This window comes from Synchiropus splendidus, chromosome 6 (assembly GCF_027744825.2).
Source record: "Synchiropus splendidus isolate RoL2022-P1 chromosome 6, RoL_Sspl_1.0, whole genome shotgun sequence".
Lineage (NCBI taxonomy): Eukaryota > Metazoa > Chordata > Actinopteri > Syngnathiformes > Callionymidae > Synchiropus > Synchiropus splendidus.
Window position 1 is genome coordinate 598,181 of NC_071339.1, and position 19,489 is coordinate 617,669.

General features: G+C 53.7%; 1 protein-coding gene across 4 annotated transcripts in view; it reads left to right on the forward strand.

Moving 5' to 3' along the window:
- fhit (fragile histidine triad diadenosine triphosphatase) overlaps positions 1–19,489 on the forward strand; it is a 133,522-nt gene that overhangs the window by 38,949 nt on the left and 75,084 nt on the right. The gene's annotated exons all lie outside the window — the stretch shown is intronic.

The following is a 19,489-nucleotide window of genomic DNA, read 5'->3' on the forward strand; positions in this document are numbered from 1 at the left end:
AACCAGATTGGATCTACTGACACGTGAACAAAGCAAAACCTTGTGAAGCGACATGAAACCATGGGATCAGTGCAGAGATATTTGTCATGGAAAAGTCCAACCAGCAGCAGAAGCAGCTGCAGGTCATGTTCATCACATTTACTGAAGAACAAAAAGGAAAAAAAATACACTTGATGCAAACTGTTGAGAAAATTGGAAAAACTGAATACAATTCTCAATAAAATAAAGATAATAAAACCATGTCTGAATATTGTAAAATAAGAACGATATATTTGATTTAAACTCCAAAGAAGATGTGAGTGAAGTGTAGATCAAAGTCTCACCGTTTCAAAACTGCTCCAACAGGTGAACAGTGTTTCCTGTAGGGGGCGCCATCACTGTCTTCATCATTGTTTCTGTCCAAGAACTTCTCCATAGTTGGTGACTGTCACAGATGAGCAGCTGTCAAGTCAGTTCACTGACTCACCACACGTGGCTCATGGATTCAGACTGAGCCTCTCACGGCCCAGAGGTGGGGAACTAAACAACTTCTAGCAGCCTCTCGGGGGCGCTCACGGCCCCACGCTGGGCCCCGGGCCTGTGGTTGAGAACCACATGTCCATCCTCCATCCATGTCCGTCCTGTCTGGGAACAAATGAAGGGATTTGAGGATGTGGTGAATACAAGTCACTTCCTCGACAAGCACAGAATGCCTTCAGTCGCCTGAAGCCACCAGCAGGAGCAGCCACTCTTGATCAGTAACCGCATTTCAGATGTCTACTTACACGTTTAGCTTCTCAAACACAGTACTGCCGTCTGGCAACTCTGTTGCTGGGACGCCATAGGTGTCTTCTGTTCATCAGCATCTGAACAGAAGAGCACAGCAGCGACCGTCTCATTCCACCAGAGCTAGTGACCGCCACTCCCTCTCCACCTCCTCTGGCTGCAGATGGGGGCAGCAGGTCTGGTCGCACAGCCATTCATGGAGGTGTGGAAGGTCAGTCCTGCAGTGTTCAAAATACCTGGAGGGTGCCCAGTTCTGAGGTACCAGGCCGTATGGCCAGTGGTCACCCGGAGGCACAGTAGCGGGCCTCACAGTCTGAGCTTCTCCAGCATCAGACTTTCCTTCCGTCTCTTACTGGTGACACAGGTGTTCGTGCGGCGCTTGGCTGGCTTGTGATCATGGAACCTGTCTGGAACACACCTCACACACGTGGCTTTCCTGGTCCCTTCTGCCGCCTCAGCAACAGAAAGTGACGCGCTCCAAAAGAGACCCGGAGCCGAGCATGAGACTGAGAGTGGATGGTGGAAGCCCAGCAGTGGCCTACAAACATGACACCAAGCATGAGGGAAACAAGCGGCTGAGTGAAGCGCGGCCGACGTGATGAGGGTAAACAAGCTGCGAGCAGAGCAAACAGGAACAATGAGCCGTGGCTCGCGGCCCACTTGGATACACGGCAGACTGGTGTGGTGATCTGATGGGGAAGTGGCCTTTATATCAAGGCCAAGGTCACCTGAACATCTGTTGCCAGGCAACCACATGGAGCTTCGGGAAAGGCTCCGCTGTTCGGTGAATGCTCCAGTTAAGACTGATGCAAACAATGAGGCCGTCGCACCTTTTCCTGTGTTCGCTCCCTGCACAGACCTTTGTCTACGGGACCTTCTCCACTCTTTACAGCCCTAAAGTGTGTCACTCACAGTGTGACATCACAGAGCACAACATTTGCATAGCCCCGCCCCCCGCAACCACGGCGCACCACATAGCACCGCGACGCAGCCAGGAGTGTTGAGTCTCGACACGACCGCTGCCCACCCACTGACCACTGAGTCCAGCGAAAAAGAGAGAGTGAATGGCTGAACTGGTGATGGTAAAGTGTATCATGACTGAACAAATAAACGGTGGATTATTACAAACACAAACATTCAGGGACGAAACACACACAGTCGCACTGGGACGGGCTCTCGACACGACCGCTGCTCATCTGCACGTCAGAATACACCGTCACAGTGTGGCACGCACATCCACCTTTAGCTCACTGTTACAGAACATGTCCACAACTCCATGAAACAGTCACAATGAGTCACGAGACCCAACGTTCATGGCGCCGACACCAACAGAACACTTCTTATCTCCACTTGAATAATGACTGGTTTCAATGGTAACACATTGTTTTTCAGCAGAGCGGTGTGTTTCATCTACCCGCAGTCCAGTGGAAAAGAGAGCGAACTGCTGAACTTCCGTCACAACGCAGAGCCCTGCCCTTCAAAATAAAAGTCCATGAACAAAAACAAAGTAGTAGCTCCCAAAATAAAAATAGAAAACCAACAGCAATGAAAGGATGAACTTCACACATAACAAAAACCTACTTGTTACAGATGGGCACTGCATATCAAAGAACTTGAAGCAACTTTTCCTCGCATAATAACACAACTTAGATGGATGTTTTCTGACAAAATGTCAAGACAAGCAGGTTTGTGAGTGGCGTGCCAAGGTCAGCGTTGCGCAGGACTCTCGGTGTCGGCGCATGATTCCAATGAAGTCGAGCCACTGACTCATCTGGCCGAGCAGTGATTTCACTTGAGGCAGACTGGCGTTCTCTCATGGCAGCAGCAAGACGAGGGCCGGTTCCTTGTTTGCTGGTAGACTGCGGGGCGACGCTGCGGACCCCCCTCAGGCCGCCTCTCCTTGGCTGCGTGGTCAAGCAGCTGAGAATAGATCTTCTCTTAATGTAGCATGTGAAGACAACGGAGAGCGGCGCCAGTGATCCGTACGGATTCTAGTCACGTTCAGAAAATGACCCTCGCTTCACTTCCTCTGGTCTTTGTTGCCGTCACAGTGTGTGGCTGTGAATAAACAAGCAAATCAGACGCAGTTAAGGCTGTTTATGACTCACTCTTCTGCGCATGCTGCAGCAAATGCCACGCTTTCATCGCCGCTGTTCAAATAACAATGTGTTCATTCTGAGCCGCGCGGCCTTGGCTTGTCCTGTTCTCATCAGCCATAAAAGTACGGTCAGAAGGATGAAGAACATGTCTTTCTTGAGACAGCTTCTTCTGAAGAATGTTGTGGACCAGGTCTGTTCTGTTGGAGGAGCCACGTGTTTGCATGAGGAGTCAGTGTTGGCCGCTCTGCTGCTGAGAACAGATGCAACATGTGGGAGTCATTCATCGCCACGTCACGCTGCTTCAGTGCCATTCAAGTCTTGATCTAGTCCTAGTGCTGATAAGTTGGGTGACTCGGGTCTGGAGGACGAGTTTCTGTGAGGCCTTCAGTCATGCGTTCATGATGTCCTTCTCTGTGGACATGTTCCTCAGCTTCATCTCTCCACACCTCTCTGTTTGACCACTGGGCTCATAACTGTGGGGAAAGGAGGAGGAGAACTGAGCGGCAGATGAGACCTCACCTTCTCGTCGTGGAATCCAGTCGCACGCACGGCGATGGCAACAGCCCTGGAGTGACGATCCTCCACTGCCTGCTGCGGAGTCAGTCAACATTTTCTGACTCACTCGTCTGGAAAACGTGACATTTACTGGAGAGATCATCTGTCTGTTTGGCATTTGATGTTGGTGACTGGAGCCATTTGAATGACCTGCATGCAGGAGCGGGTTACAGCCCGAGAGCACTCTCTGAATACAAGTGACATCCGACTGATGGCCGGCATCAGAAGTCAGATTGGGAGACTGTGCTGCCGTAACTGTGGTACGTGATGCCGGGCTGCTACCTGCTGCGCTGCCACTGCCACTGAACGAAAAGAGAAACAAAGCACCTGCTGCCCGTGGTCGTAGGTACGGGTGTCGTACGTGGGATGTAACTTGTATCCCGCTCTTTCTTCCAGTGGAAGGAAGAATGGGCTGCAGGGGTTCCACCCCTGACGTCTGTTGCTGCCCTGCAGTTCAGTCTCAGGCTGTTTATGACTCGCTCTTCTGCGCATGCTGCAGCAAAAGCCGCGCTTTCATCGGCGCTGTTCAAATAACAATGTGTTCATTCTGAGCCGCGCGGCCTTGGCTTGTCCTGCCGTGTCGTTCTGACGTTCTGACTGTGGCTCAATATCGTATTGTGAAATGCAGTTCGACCTTCTGAATAATCACATTCGTAGTGACGGAGGCTGTGATCCAGTTGGGTGGATCCACAGGATATCCAGGCTCTCAGGCCCCGGGACCAAAGAGACATCGCAATAACAACAATCATTCCAATCCCTGAAGATGTCTGTGGCTGGGCCCCCCCACCTGCACCTCCCGCCTCCGTGTCTGGACAGATGATCTCATCAGTCTGTCATGGCCGTGAGTCCGTCGTCTGAGCTTGTGTGTTTGATGACATGAACGTGTTCGTCCAAACCTCGGCTGCACCGTCTTCAAGGTCAGGACCCTGGTGATCGTCCCACACCATCACTTCTCTGCGCGTGCTTCCTCCAACCCTGGATCTTCAGGACTGTACATGTGCTCTCTTCCGGTGCTACACTCAGCTCTGACCTTTGACCTTAGCGCCACAAATTCCTTGAGCAAATGAGATCAGTTAGCGTGGCTTGTTTCAGAACCCAAAACCCTTTCACTACTTAATCCTCAACCCCGGTGACCCCAAGAACCCGGGAACTGGGTAGCAGCATTTGTCAGGTGCCAAATTGGCCCCAGTGGGTTCTCCAGGGTCAAAGAGGCCTCACTCCCCTCCAGGTTCCTCGGGGTTTTCCTTCGCCGACTCTGCTCCTCCTCTGTTTCCGGATCATTGTGGAGGACTGGCTCTGTTCATGCTCATTTGGAGGGTGATGTTCCTGCTCCATGTGAAACCATCCAGTGGTGAGAAGAGTCCAGGTGGCAGGTCCCTGCTCCACTCTGGTGTGTGACACCTGGAGAGGTGCCTCCTGGATTGTTCCTGCCGGGTCAGGACCTTCGGATAGTCGAGGCCCAGGACTGATGTGGGAGCCTTGAAAGGACAGTAAGAATTTTCATTTGACTTTGCTTAGTAGTTATTCACACGTTACCAGAGTACAGCACAGGTACTGCTCAGAGAACAGTGACCCGTCTTGTGTTCGTGCAGCTCCTCCTCCCTCCCATGGCGTCAAAAACTGACCTTGGGAAAGTGGGCTTTTGCGTCCCACACAGATGAAAGTGGGTTGGGCCTTGTGCGGGGCCTCATGAAGCATCGCGTTTTTTCCACGTGTCGCACTGACAATGTGTCAACAAGGCTGCCTTTTTCGTCAGTGTTGGACGTAAAAGGCCACTTTCCCAACACCGATTGTGTGAAAGCTCCTTGTGCTGCTCTCTCATTGGACAGATTCCTTTGAGACATAGCGTTCACTCAGTCCAGCTACTTCTTGAGGCAGAAAAGTGATGTGCGACGTCTGGTATAACATATAGCATCTGGGAGCTGCTGCACCATCTGGATCGCTTTGCTTTTGAAGCTCCGTTCTTCAGATCTTTTTGTGTTTGGCCAGCGTGAAGCCAAACTTTGGTCTTTGCAAATGAACCTGTTGACATGCAGAGCGCACGTGCCACGGGTGGAGATGGGCTCCGGGCTTTCATGTTTGACCGAACACAGAAGCTGTTCGACTTGAACTGGGCAATAATGAGTCTCTGTCGGAGGTTTGGAGAGGAGTACTGACATGAAGAAGCACCCAAATGTAGATCCAGATCACCTGGTGAAACGGGCTTCAGTTGTGGAAATGACAACTTCAGTTCAGTGAAGCCATTGAGACATTTCAGCTGACGTCCAGGAGAGAAGGTGCTCCCTCAGCTGATGCTGCTTTGACAACGTTGACAATGTATCACGGTGGACGTCCAGGCTGTGTAATTCAGCCTAGCAGTACTGTGCTCCCAGGTATTTTAGAGTACCAGCTCTCTCGACCTGCGTGAAGAGAACAAGGGCGAAGTCGATGACTTCTCCATGGTTGGACCCATGAGTAGAGCTCCAGTACCAGACGCTGTTGTGAGGAAGTAACAGCCTCCGACGCTGCGCTGAAGTTTGGCCTGGAGAGTCGCCGTGTTTCCTCTGCCGCACACGCGCGTGCGAATCAGCAGCTGGGCCGACTCTTTGTGCTGAGAAGCCTCTCTCTCTCTCTGAATCAGAGCTCATGTCGCGGCTGATGTCGGCGGGCAGCGCTGTGAAATGACTGAACACTTTCTTGTTAACAAGCAACGTGCTGGAACACGGAACGTAATTACTTTTTTCCAGCCTTAATAACAGAAGCCAAAGAAAAATGGACTCTGTTCAATTTTCTCCTCTCAAAGGTCAGTGAGTGTTAAGCACAGGGACTGGAAGGTAGAGCAGCGTTCTCTGGACCGTGGCAACACAGACGTCACTCCTCAGACGTGGAGAGGAACCCAGCAACCCAGACGTGGTCAGCTGCTGTCAAATGCACCCATGATGGCTGTTTCTATTGGTCTCCATGAGGAGAAGACCCACCCATGATGCTGCCTGTTGGAGGAAAGGAAGGCTCTTCCCAGAATTCCTGGGAGGACTTTTGGATGAATCAGCAAAGTACGTCACCAGTGAGTTCAGCAGGACGAAGCACTGAGGCTGCTGGTGCCACAGCCTGTTTTCAAGCCCCTGATGCCAGCTACATGTTCAGTGGGTCACCTGCCAACCATCATCCCGGGTCGCAGACTGTGTCCCATGTCTCCCCCCTAACACTAGCACTTGGTTCTGAGCGCCCTCCACTGTGAAGCTCCCTCCACTATGAAGCTCCCTCCACTGTGAAGCTCCCTCCACTGTGAAGCTCACTATGAAGCTCCCTCCACTGTGAAGCTCCCTCCACTATGAAGCTCCCTCCACTATGAAGCTCCCTCCACTATGAAGCTCCCTCCACTGTGAAGCTCCCTCCACTGTGAAGCTCACTATGAAGCTCCCTCCACTGTGAAGCTCCCTCCACTATGAAGCTCCCTCCACTGTGAAGCTCCCTCCACTATGAAGCTCCCTCCACTGTGAAGCTCCCTCCACTATGAAGCTCCCTCCACTATGAAGCTCCCTCCACTGTGAAGCTCCCTCCACTATGAAGCTCCACTGTGAAGCTCCCTCCACTGTGAAGCTCCCTCCACTGTGAAGCTCCCTCCACTATGAAGCTCCCTCCACTGTGAAGCTCCCTCCACTATGAAGCTCCCTCCACTGTGAAGCTCCCTCCACTATGAAGCTCCCTCCACTGTGAAGCTCCCTCCACTGTGAAGACAACGAGAAGTCTTGGAGATGTTTTGGAAAAGACAGCTCCAACGTTTCTGCAACCTCTTGCATCGGCGTTGATCATCTCACTTGCTTTGGTGAACCAGCGGAGAAGAACTGGACGGAGCCTGTGTTGCGGTGACAGACGTGTCAGAGGTGTGAGGATGCTAACGTTAGCCTGGATGCTAGCCCACTGTTGTTTGTTCAGGAGAAATCCAAACCTACTGTTGAACATCCATGTTGTATTGTTCATGTTGTGGGACACGGTGGAGCATTTGGCTGGCTGACGTGTGACACCAGAGACAGTCAACACAGGGAAGAGTGGTCCTGGCTACTAACAGGTCCCTGTTGTCCTGTCCAACACTGTTGTGAAATCAGGTCCTTTGGTCTCCTGGACATCTCTCCACACTTCATCTTCCCACTTGGTTTCAAGTCAGCTCCGGAGCTCCCTGGGTTTGAAGGGGTCATGTGATCAAGTGGTGAGCGGCCAGTGAGGAGGAGTGGGACACTGAGCCCAGTGTCGGGGGACAGATGGGACACAGACTCAGCGTCAGCACGTGCACCTGACTATGAGTGACGTCATGAGGCCCCAGGACACCTGACAGGAAGCTGCCGTGCTGTGACGGGGCTCCTCCTCCCTCTGTCGTCTGCTCTGGCAGCAGCAGCAGTGTGCTTTGTCCTGGGATGCTCCTCTGCTCAGGTAAGCTGCTGTTTGGCCACAGCTGATCCCTAATTATCCCTCCATCGGAGCAGCAGATGCTGGCGCTCCTGTGGAGTCATGTGCCAGGCTCCTGCGAGCTGATTGGGGCCATGTGGCCATTAGCGCGGGTCAGCAGCTGGCACGGCAGCCGCTGCTCTTCTGGCTGACCCGGGGTCAGAGGCTGGGCCTGGCGGCGTGTGGATGAGCTGCGGGGTCATGAGCTCCGACTGCTGCTGTAATGACTCGCATGCTAAATGGCTGCTTCCTCTCAGCGGCTGCACGTCTCGCTCGGCATCATGGGACCAGACATTAACGGCGGCCGCACCAGGTGGTTTACACCGGAGCGAGGGCTGCAGGCGTCTCTGATGTGTCTGCTTCCTCCGAGGCTCCATCTCAGCCTGTGGGCTGGACGCTCGCTCCTCCGCCGCCGCCGTAGGTGGCCGTCTTCAACAGTCACGTCTCTTTGAGTGGGCCAGGATGAGCAGTGGCAGGACAGACGTGCACGTGAGGCGAGCGAGCGATGAGAGAGATGGATGCTTTGTGTGGCGCGTGTCTGAGCTGAGGGCGCTGGCCTGCAGGGGGCAGAGTGCTCGCAGCTCCGCGCGAGTCTCAGCCAGATCAACCCTGTTCTGCATGACGCCTGCGGTGCTGGAGGTGAGAATGACTTGTGAATGCACGGATGTGTCTCCAGAACAGCAGCGTTGCCCGACTCATCCACCACATGGATGAGAATATTTGGACAGGTCAGCTTCCAGCGTGGCGGCGCATGCACTTGCTGTCAGCACCGTCTCTGTTTTAATGTCATTTGAGCGATGATATTCACCGCTCCACACAACAGGTTTTCAGGGGAGAAAGTTTGAGCTTTGCGTCGCCACCGTCTTAAGTTCTCTGAGCTACAAAAGTCGTTGGTAAATTGCCATCATTTAATCATGTGTTATTCCACGTGACAGATAAAGACAGAGTGAGACGTGCTGTTCTTCAGTCCCTCTCGGTTTGGCATGTGTTTTGCTTCTGAAGGAGCGGGCGACCTGCTCTCACACAGCTTTGTGGACCCCACCACAGAAGCCCGTTTCCTGAAGGTCGGCCCTGGGGTTCTGGCCTTGGTTTGGGGTCAAGCCATGTACAGCAAGTGTTTGGGGAAAAAGAGTCAGGTCCTCAAGGCTGGCCCCCTGCATCAGGACCACGCGTGTCACCCGGCGCCTCTGAATCCACAGTCGGAACCTGAAGCGCATTTAAAGGGAAAGTGCCAGTCGGATCCAGGAGGGTCGACTGGAGAGAGGCCTGATCTGATCTGATCTGTCAGAGCAACAAACCTGACTCCAGGCCCTCAGTGCACAGAGCTGTGCTCAGCACTTTCTCCCTGACATTATCTCCCTCGCTCTTGTTTCTTCATGCTGAAGCTCATTTCACCTCCACCGATGAGAAATAGCTTGAGATGCCTCTTCATTATCACAGCGGGATAAAGCAAGCGCTGGTGTCGTGGATGAGTCATGAGCGAGCTGAAGTGTGGCTCCATGCCAAGAAAGAGCACCTTCACCTCACCCCCTCACCTGACACTGAGCCCATTTCCCAGGCCACCTGGTGGCCAGCGGGCTGGCTGGAGAGACATGCGGCTGAGGCAGAGTCACATGGGAGCTTTCAGACCATGCGGGTGGAGTTTCTGGCCTGAGAGGCGGGGCGGCTGGCGGAGGAGCTGGTGGGGTTGGATGAGCCGGAGATGCCTGCAGCCTGTTCAGTGGCTGGGACGGACCAGGGCTTGACTGACCTCTGAGAAGGTCCTCGCTCTCTCCCGCTTCCTGCTGCTGTGGAACTCTGCGCTGCACCCTGCCGGATGATGTTTCTCAGGATTCCCTCCTCCCATTCTTCTGGGTCTGGGCTCCTTCCAGCCCAGCAACTCTCTCCCTGCCGGCGCTCCTCCAACTCTGCAGCGTCCTCAGATGCCCTGTGGTCCAGAACTATCTGGCACGCGCTGCACTGGTTCACCAGGGTTAGCAGTCCACCTGAGCCTGGGCCTTTTGCCATGTGACCCGTCCTCACCAGCAGCTCTCCCGAGAGCCAGGTTCCTATGGAGCTGGAACAGGGAGAGCTTACCTTGCCATTGAAGAACAGAATATTGGCTGAAACGTTTTCGTATGGAGCCTGAAAACTAGAATGGTATTGAAATATGAACATATTTCTACATTTAATTTCCAAGGCCAACATAAGCTGTCCCTGTTCCAGCCCATCGGTTCCCTCCGATCTGGGAACAATGACGCAGACAAAACAGAGGAAATACTGTGAATCATGAGGAACTGTGCAACTGCAGGTTTTTTATACACCCAGCACATTTGGCAACAACAACACAGTACGATGTTGATGAAAATAAAGAAGTCAGATCCTGCCTGAGCAGTGTAAACAGGAAACGGGGTGGGAAGCGTGGCCCCCGTGCCAGATGTTGTCCTGGCCTGGATGGTGCAAGTGGCAGGACAGAGCTGCAGCTCCAGACAGCTTTATCAATATTCCCCGTCATCACAGCGCTGGGTCAGTGAGACGCCATGGAGAGGCCGGCGAACTGCCTCATTAAAAAGTTTGGAGGGGCGCAGGGGCCACCTGGCTGAGCCCAGGGGGGGCTGCAGCCGGCGGAGCAGGCAGGCCGTCCCTCAGGCTGTGATCTCTAATGGCCACAGCCTGAGGGACTGTCTCGTTGTGCCGCGCTCTCACCCGCAGGTTCAGCAGTCGTCATCCCGCCGTGCCTTGGCCTCCACTTCCACACGAGGTGCGGCACTAGCTCGCCGTGATGCCATGAGCCTCGGTCTCATCTGCACATCACAGGTGTCGCTGGACTCTGGAGTCAGAGTCTGGATGTTGGGGTGATTTATACTCCGTTCAGGATGAAGTTGTGTTGCGCAGCGTAGATGTTTTTGTGCTGAGCTGGTATCAGCTGTGCACGCTCCGAGGGAGCATTGGGTCATGAATCGAGGCGCGGTCCTCTGTTATGCTAGTTAGCCCTGTTGATGATTCATGACGTGTTGTATAACAAATCCCAACATTAAGAAAACTTTTTAAGAAAAAGCTCTTGTCAGTTGTGCTCATGGTCTTGGTGGTGCAGATTTTTATTCAATTACTATTGTAACGTCTTGTGATTGGTGGAGAAGTTCAGCCAATGAGAGCAGAGGACCTCAAGCGGAAACTGAAGTCGAGCGTGCGCGACCTTGAGTGAGCACCATTGTGGGTGACGTGAGCGCAGACAAACATGTTTTGTGTGCACAGTAACCAAGACAGATTCGTACGAGTCACTGGCAGTGAGCTAGCTTCACATAAAGAAAGGCGATGAGACACGTGCACGGTATGATGGAAGGCCATGCCACTTGATCCACGACACCACCAACTCTTGTTTAGTGTCACACGCCTCCTCATCTCAATCCAGGGTTGGCCGACTTGTTAGACCGCACTTCTGCTGCTGCTTCGGACGGCAGTCGGCGGAAACTTCCCGGAATTAACAGCTCACTCCTGGGAGAAGCCTGGCTTCTCCATCACCTCCCCAGACGCCTCATGAACCCCTCTTTTCTCTGGCTACTTTTCCGAAGGTGAGAATCCAATTCATCTCCTTTGATTTTCCGGGCGTCTTAAACGGCCCAGTCGGGCTCCAGCAGAGTGGGACCAGACTGGATTCCCAGGCGGCTCCCTGCGACTGGCTGGAATATATTATTTTTCCCTTTGGACCCCGCAGCCCTCCTTGTTAAAGCGGGTCCTGGGAGAGCTGTCATCCACTTGGCAGGTGGAGATGAAAGGACAGCCGAGCATCTAAGTGGAACTCGCAGGCTTCATTTGTGAGGCGGCTGCTCTTCTGTGAAGCAGCCATCTGGATGAACTTTGTCACGTTGTTAGAGCCCGTGTTCTTCCACTTCATTCCTGCTGTCAATGACGTCCCGCGTTTCTGACCCACTGTCAGCAGCGAACACCGCGGTTCTTATGCAAGAAAATGTGCCACGTGTTCCAGACAGACACGTTAGATTCCTGAGCGCGACTCAGCCACAACACATCATGTTCCGTGGTTTTAAAGCAGAAACAGCACGTGAAACCCTGGTGAGCCGCGTGGTCCCGCACAGCCGGCTCAGAACATACATACAGATGAAGCAGCTCAACAGCTTTCCATGGCGGCTCTGTGAATGGTCCATGCCTGGTTTGTGACTCTCTCGGTAAGTCAATCCCCCTAAACGCCCCATGGGGAGGCGCGCGGATACGTTTGGCCCTCGGCGATGTCAATAGTGGAGCTGCTTTATGTGTCAGAGATTGCTTAAGAAATCAAATGACATGTGACTGAACCCATATGGATTTCACCGCCATGCGTAACAAAAGCAGGCTCCTCGATGCATGGAGCGTGCGCGCTGAGCCCCGCTCGGTACAAACGGCGCTCGGACAGAACAGCATTAACTTGAGAGTGATGATCACAGAACGGAACTGTGCTGGAACTGTGCTGGGAGGGGAACAGGTGAACTGCCCCAACTCCCCGCTGAGGATCCGCTTCATTTCCCCGCCACATGTCTCAGGTAGCTGCCTTTTGCTTGACCTACCCATCAACATGCCGACGGAGTGCTGAACCCTGTGCTCTGCCTGTCTGCCTGTGTGCTCGCCGCTGCGGTGCTCTGGGGAGGAAATTAGACGGGAACACAGACGCTTGTGCTCGGCCACTCTTTCACTTCTTGATTGAGATGGCAAGTTTCTCTCTGTCTGACTTGTCTGGTCGATACGTGTTGCAGCGGAGGCTGCCCACACAGCAGCGGCTGGACAGCCGAGCCGCTCGATAGCACTGACAGCCCCGGATCATCGTGGGAAACACACACTCCCGCTGAAGGGTGGCTTTATTACGCTTTCATGTCGGTGCTTTATTCACAAACGCTCCGGTGAAGAAGCCGTTTGAAAGAAGAGTAGTAATAATAATGATGCGGTCTGAAAGACTTGGACTGTAGCCAGGGATGTTGGATGTTGAGGACAGCCAAGGTTTTCAAGGCTTTGCGGGTGTCAGTGGTGAAGCGTGCGCTGCAGGAGCCTCCTCACCCGCGCCATCCGCCGCTCAACACCTCAGCCATGGTGAGCAGTGAACGAAGAGGTGAAGTCATTCCTCTCATCTCTGCTCCGGGAAATGAAAACTGTCGGCAGATGGTCGCCGCAAGAAACTTGGAAACTGTGGAATGGCTGTCCATGAATTGAGAATGACTGCCGCTCAGACTGCGTCTCGCTGTCCCACCTCTGCAGCGCGGCTTGGCTGGATGCTGTTTTCTCAAGTTCACGGCCTCTTCCCTCCGTTTATCGCGGCAGCTACGCCAAGCCTGAATCCGCCATGATGAACCGGAACAGATGTGCAGCTCAGTACAGGAAACATGGACGGAGTGAACGAGAGTCTTTGTCTCTGCTGACTGTTCTCAAGATCCTGGGCCGAGCGCCCGAGCCTTGCTAACACTGGAACCGTCTCACTCTCTCACTCAAATATTACCTTCTAACTGTCACGTCAAAACTGCAAGGTGGAGGTGCTTCAGTCATTTGACCTCGTCTGCGCTCTGCGTCAGGAAGAGGCTGCGGCGCCGGTGATGTTGTTTGCTTCTTGATTGTTTCTGTGCAGTGACTCGGCAAGGCTCGGCTTGGTTCTGGTCCCTCCACCTGTTGTCGTGCACTCGCAGCTGAATGGATTTATTGTGCTGGGCGTCCCTGTTGGGACCCTTCGTGGCTGCAGTTGCCATATTTTGCATATCACTGTTATATATATAGTGGTATATAGTATAGTGGAGTTCTGCTCTCATCGGTTCTGTTTTTTATTGTCTCTGTTTTCATGAAATGTTCTCATACAAATACAGTATGTGCTCCTGCGACAACCACATATCTCCATCATCCATCCGTCCGTCTACCCATCCATCGTTCATCCACCCATCCATCTATCTATCTATCTATCTATCTATCTATCTATCTATCTATCTATCTATCTATCTATCTATCTATCTATCTATCTATCTATCTATCTATCTATCTATCTATCTATCTATCTATCTATCTATCTATCTATCTATCTATCTATCTATCTATCTATCTATCTATCGTTCATCCATCGTTCATCCATCCATCCCTCCATCCATCCACCCATCCATCGTTCATCCCTCCCTCCATCCATCCATCCATCCATCGTTCATCCACCAATCCATCCATCCATCCCTCCATCCATCCATCCACCCACCCATCCATCGTTCATCTATCCATCCATTGTTCGTCCATCCACCCAACCATCCACCCATGCATCACCTCCATGGCATCAGGCGGCTCCACCACACGATCCCCCCACGATCTCCTCGTGTCGTCCATAGTCCCAATAAGTTTTCACAACACAAAACTAAAATCACTTCTTGGCTTGAGGGTGTTTTAAATGCAGTTTCACGTGACTCTCTTGACACTGTGGTCTGGACAGAGATGCACCAAGATCACAGATGATGAAGTGACCACCAGACTCATTTTTTGATCCCCATCTGCTGCCAAAATGGCCGCTATCGCATGTGGGAGGGTCTCCATCTGCTGCTGTCAGCGAGTTGTGGATGCACATGGTAAAACACCCCTTAATTAAAAACCAGCTTCCGGGGAACAGACTGCGACTAAATGAGTAAAATATGCGATGAAGAGCTAAAAAATCACCTTGTATTGTCTTCTATTGTGTAAACCACCTGGTGCTCACCAGTCTCTGATGTGACGTCAGTGGTGACAGTGCCGTTGAATCTGAGCGGGATGGAAGCTGCTGTGGGAGGCGGAGCCAGCCAGCCCTGCGTGGACCGGGCTGCCCGAGCTCTTCCCTCTGCAGTGGTCTATCCACCTTCAGTGCCCACCCGGTCCTCTCCCCTCCCAACGCTGTCTTAACCACCCTCGTCTTCCTAGTTCTTAGAGTTGTGTCGTGAAGAACTGGGACACAGTCCAGCCAACGGTAACATGCACAGTATTCTTAGGCACAATATGCTGCTCCAGAAGCCGGAGCCTCTGAGGATACTCCTCTGGAAGACCAGAAGCAAGATGGCCGCCACTGCTGAGGCAACGCTGCGTCGCATGAAATGGGGTTAACGTTGTTTTCCTGGAGACGTGTGGCAGTGTAATGGTTTTTCATATCTTTCCAATCATGCTTTTATTGTGGCTCCGGTTTGGGCCCCTGGAGACAGTGAGTGGCGCGATGCTTTACAATCAGCATACGTGATAAGAGTAACAGGATTAGAGCCTGGGGAGGCTCCGAAGGCTTCCAGGACCTGGCACTGTTCAGGGACGTGTGGGGGGGCGGCTCTTCATCTGTCTCACAGGGCCTGGATGTGGGACGGTGTTTCTGCTGCAGAGCGACAGTCAGAGCGCAGCGAGTGCCCGGTCTGCAGCGAGTGCCCGGTCTCCAGCGAGTGCCCAGTCTCCAGCGAGTGCCCGGTCTGCAGCGAGTGCCCGGTCTGCAGCGAGTGCCCGGTCTGCAGCGAGTGCCCGGTCTCCAGTGAGTGCCCGGTCTCCAGTGAGTGCCCGGTCTCCAGTGAGTGCCCGGTCTCCAGCGAGTGCCCGGTCTCCAGCGAGTGCCCGGTCTGCAGCGAGTGCCCGGTCTCCAGCGAGTGCCCGGTCTGCAGCGAGTGCCCGGTCTCCAGCGAGTGCCCGGTCTGCAGCGAGTGCCCGGTCTCCAGCGAGTGCCCGGTCTCCAGCGAGTGCCCGGTCTGCAGCGAGTGCCCGGTCTGCAGCGAGTGCCCGGTCTCCAGCGAGTGCCCGGTCTGCAGCGAGTGCCCGGTCTCCAGCGAGTGCCCGGTCTCCAGCGAGTGCCCGGTCTCCAGTGAGTGCCCGGTCTCCAGTGAGTGCCCGGTCTCCAGCGAGTGCCCGGTCTCCAGCGAGTGCCCGGTCTGCAGCGAGTGCCCGGTCTCCAGCGAGTGCCCGGTCTGCAGCGAGTGCCCGGTCTGCAGCGAGTGCCCGGTCTCCAGCGAGTGCCCGGTCTGCAGCGAGTGCCCGGCCTCCAGCGAGTGCCCGGTCTCCAGCGAGTGCCCGGTCTCCAGCGAGTGCCCGGTCTGCAGCGAGTGCCCGGTCTGCAGCGAGTGCCCGGTCTGCAGCGAGTGCCCGGTCTCCAGCGAGTGCCCGGTCTGCAGCGAGTGCCCGGTCTCCAGCGAGTGCCCGGTCTCCAGCGAGTGCCCGGTCTGCAGCGAGTGCCCGGTCTCCAGCGAGTGCCCGGTCTCCCGCCTCAACATCCACACCCGGCTCTGCGCTGGTTTGTCTGTCCCACTTCCAGACAATGGACGGCTCCTTGAACCCGCCCTTGGTTCAGTGGCTCAGACGCCTCTGAGGAACAGGAGCAGATGAGAAGTTTCCTGGGCGATGGCAGTGAAGGTCACTTTGATTAGCAGTGGAGGCTGACGGCAGGCAGCAGGGCACCGAGGCCAGGGAAACTCATTTGGTCAGTGTCACTCCAGGGGAAATATGTGCCGAGTAGTCGGAGGTCAGGATTGGAAAAGCGGAGTCCTGGTGAACCAGCGGACGCCGAGCCACTGCGTTTGCTCTGTTCTGTGTTCACATGAAGCCTGGCAGTGAAGAGAGGAGGGAAACGTCTGGCTCTCATCATGTTAGCTGCCGGTTTCCAGAGACAACAGGACAAGGTGCAGAACTAGCGTAGCTCGGGCTGATGATAGAAACATGGCAGCAGGTCCTCGCAGCCATGGTCGCAGCATAGGAGAAAGAAAACCTGCTGCTGGCCCTGGAACGCATCTGCACGCTCGATGTTCCTCACGTCACCACACGACAAGTCTCCCCACAGGTGGAAACAGAAGCAGAGAGAACAGATTTGGTGTGGTCTTTGTTACGTGGCCAGTGGTTTCTCCCCATATGTATTTCTCTATGTCCTTCACTGAGGATGTGCTCAGCTGGATGGGAGAGGAAGCGGACGTCGTCCCCTCACTCTGTGGACCTCAGTCGATACGTCAGTCGCGTTCCTGACTCGTGGATTGTGAGTGGAAGAGTGAAGGTGAAGGTGGCCTTCAGCAGACTCGCTCCTGCTTCTCACACTGGGCCAGTGACTGGGTCCACACCAAGCCACCGAGGGATTTATTTCATTCAACAAAGTGTTGGAAGTGCGTTCATGGAACGGAAGCATTTCACCCTGACAGCTCAGGTTAGAAACCAGAGCCAAGGATTTGGCCTGAGGGAGCTCCACCCGCTCTTCACCCCCTGAATATTTAACCTTCTCTCCTGCATCTGGAGCCGGAGGATTTAAACCAAACCATTGGCCTCGCGAGCCGAGCCTGATCACATGACAGCCGCTGGTGTTTCTTGTCTTGAACGACGGGGCAAACTACACCACACACATTTGTTCCACAAAATACAGTGATGGAGTATTGAAAATATATTTTGCAAATAAATTGCCTTTTTATCTTGAACATCTTGTCCATAGTTATGTTGATCTCTATTCAAATGAAGTTCGTATGAAAGGAAACATTTCAATAGGTTTCATGCCACATTCACACTTGTCAATATCCTTACGTACATGTCATCTTCTGAGGTCCATTTGTGCTTGTTACTGAGGTATATGTCTTGGATGTTTTACCGTCATGTTGTGTCGTCATCGCTGTCTGTGGTTTGATGGTGGCCCCTCACAACAGTGACTGTTTCTAATGACTGTTTCTAATGTGGCCCTTCCACCTCTGGTTGACTGCCGAACTGAAGCAGTGGGCTGAAGAACGGACTCGCCTCACGGAGGCTCCTCCACATGTAGCCGAGTGGCGACAGGTGATAACCAGCACCAAACACTGGAGCGGAGCATTTGCTCCTCAGGCTTCAGCTGATGCTGGATCCGCTGGCCTCTTCTCGCGTGACTCTAGTTTGGCTGCAGCCTCCAACGTGGCCTGGACCTTTGCTGACACAGCAGAGGTGCAGATAGTCAAAAGTGAATCCATGAATATCTGTCCACATGTGTGGTGACACCTCCGTCCTTTTATCAACGGCAGGACTCGATTATTCTCTGTCTTTGGGAGGAGCAGCCTGGTCACCTGACTCCGCTCTGAGTCACCTTGGCCGTACTAGCTCTCAAGACTGCTGCCGCACATCACAGACTCTTCCTCTTTCAAGCCACTTTGTGAGCACAGGCAGCAGAATGGAATCAATTCAGCCTCTTCTGTGGAACTGTCATGTCTCTGGCTGCTGGAAGACGGTGGCAGACACCAAGGTCTCAATTACTGTAGCCGGCAGTGAGCTGGGTGTCAAGTGAAGTGGCCCCTGTCAGCGGCTTCATATCATGTCAGCGTCGGTGGCACCCATGCAGCAGGACGACGGGAACAGTTTCCCAAGGCAGGGCTCCTGCTCTGCTTCAGCACAGCGTCACTGTGCGCGTTGGCATCCGTGGCTCAGCCGCCAGGACGCTCCAGTCGTCCATGTCCTGACTCTGCTGCTCTTCAGCTCGCAGGCTCTCTTCTGCACCATCTTCAGAGGAAGCTTCCTTCTGGCACGACAGCCACGCAGATCAGTCTGACGCAGGCCGCGGCGTTTATGGCAGAACATGATAATTGTAGAGATACGTATGATGTGTGTGTTGAAGTGTTGAAGTCACCTCAGCGACACAAGTGTCAGTCTGATGACTCGCACCTCTGCAGCAGTGCCGGCTCCCAGCCCGCTGGCCTTGGTGTCTTCACCTTCCACTTCAGCCCACTTCTTGTTTTTCATTCCTGAATGCACGTCATGATATTGTTCCTCGCCTCAGCCGTTGTCTTTATCCCCCTGTTCACTACTCCTCCCAGAGCTTTCGCCATACAGACGAAACGTGGGGACCTACTGGGAATGGTGTGCTATAGTTTTCTTGGACCCAGGAGCCAGCATTCCCAAGAAATTCCAGGATTTGTAGAAAATTTCGGCCCATTGAAAATGAATGGGAGCAGAAGCAAAAAAAGAGCCTCTAATTCAACGGCTCGCAGAGGGATTAGAGAGTTGGCGCAAAGCTCTAAACGCAGCCGCACTCGTCCTCTGTCGCCCTAGTAAACGGATCGGAGCCAAGTCGTATCGTTGGCCCACAAATCGGCCTCAAAGAAGCAGAGATTTGGCAAAATTGGAAAAGTTAGAGTGAAGCAATTCAGCTGGTTCGAGTGGAGCCGAGGAGAAAAAAAGGGTGGTTTGTTCGGGGAGTAGTTCACTGGCTCTGAAGCACAGTGAGTCAGCAGATCTGCTGTGTGTGTGGGAGGGAGGGGGGCGATGCTGTGGCGACGGAGCTGCAGAGTAGGGGAAAGGTCACAGCCTGCTCAGACTGCAGCCACAGACGCCGGGGCCCGAGCTTCTTTTCAGCTAGAGACGCCGTAGAAAGCTTCAAACGTAGCAGCAGACCTCCACTGACAGCATGTGCTTCACAGTGGCGCACGGTGCATTCACCAGCTGCTTCTTCATCAACAGCAGTTTCTAGTTCCACTTAATGTTTCTTCATTGCTGGTCAAGTTTCCTGATTCCGTCCCAGTGAGTGGCGGGTTTCCCCGGGCCGTCTGCCTCAGCTGGTGTGTGACCAATGAGCAGAGGCGGAGTCTTGGCTCCACGGTGCGGAGCAGGTGCGTGGAGCATGTGGGACCTGGTCTGACGCCACCTCAGACCAGGTCCTGATGTAGAGAAGGCTTCACGCCCGAGGCGTCATGTGCCTCTCTCTCTCTCTTCTGACCATCACGCTGATGCACCGGACC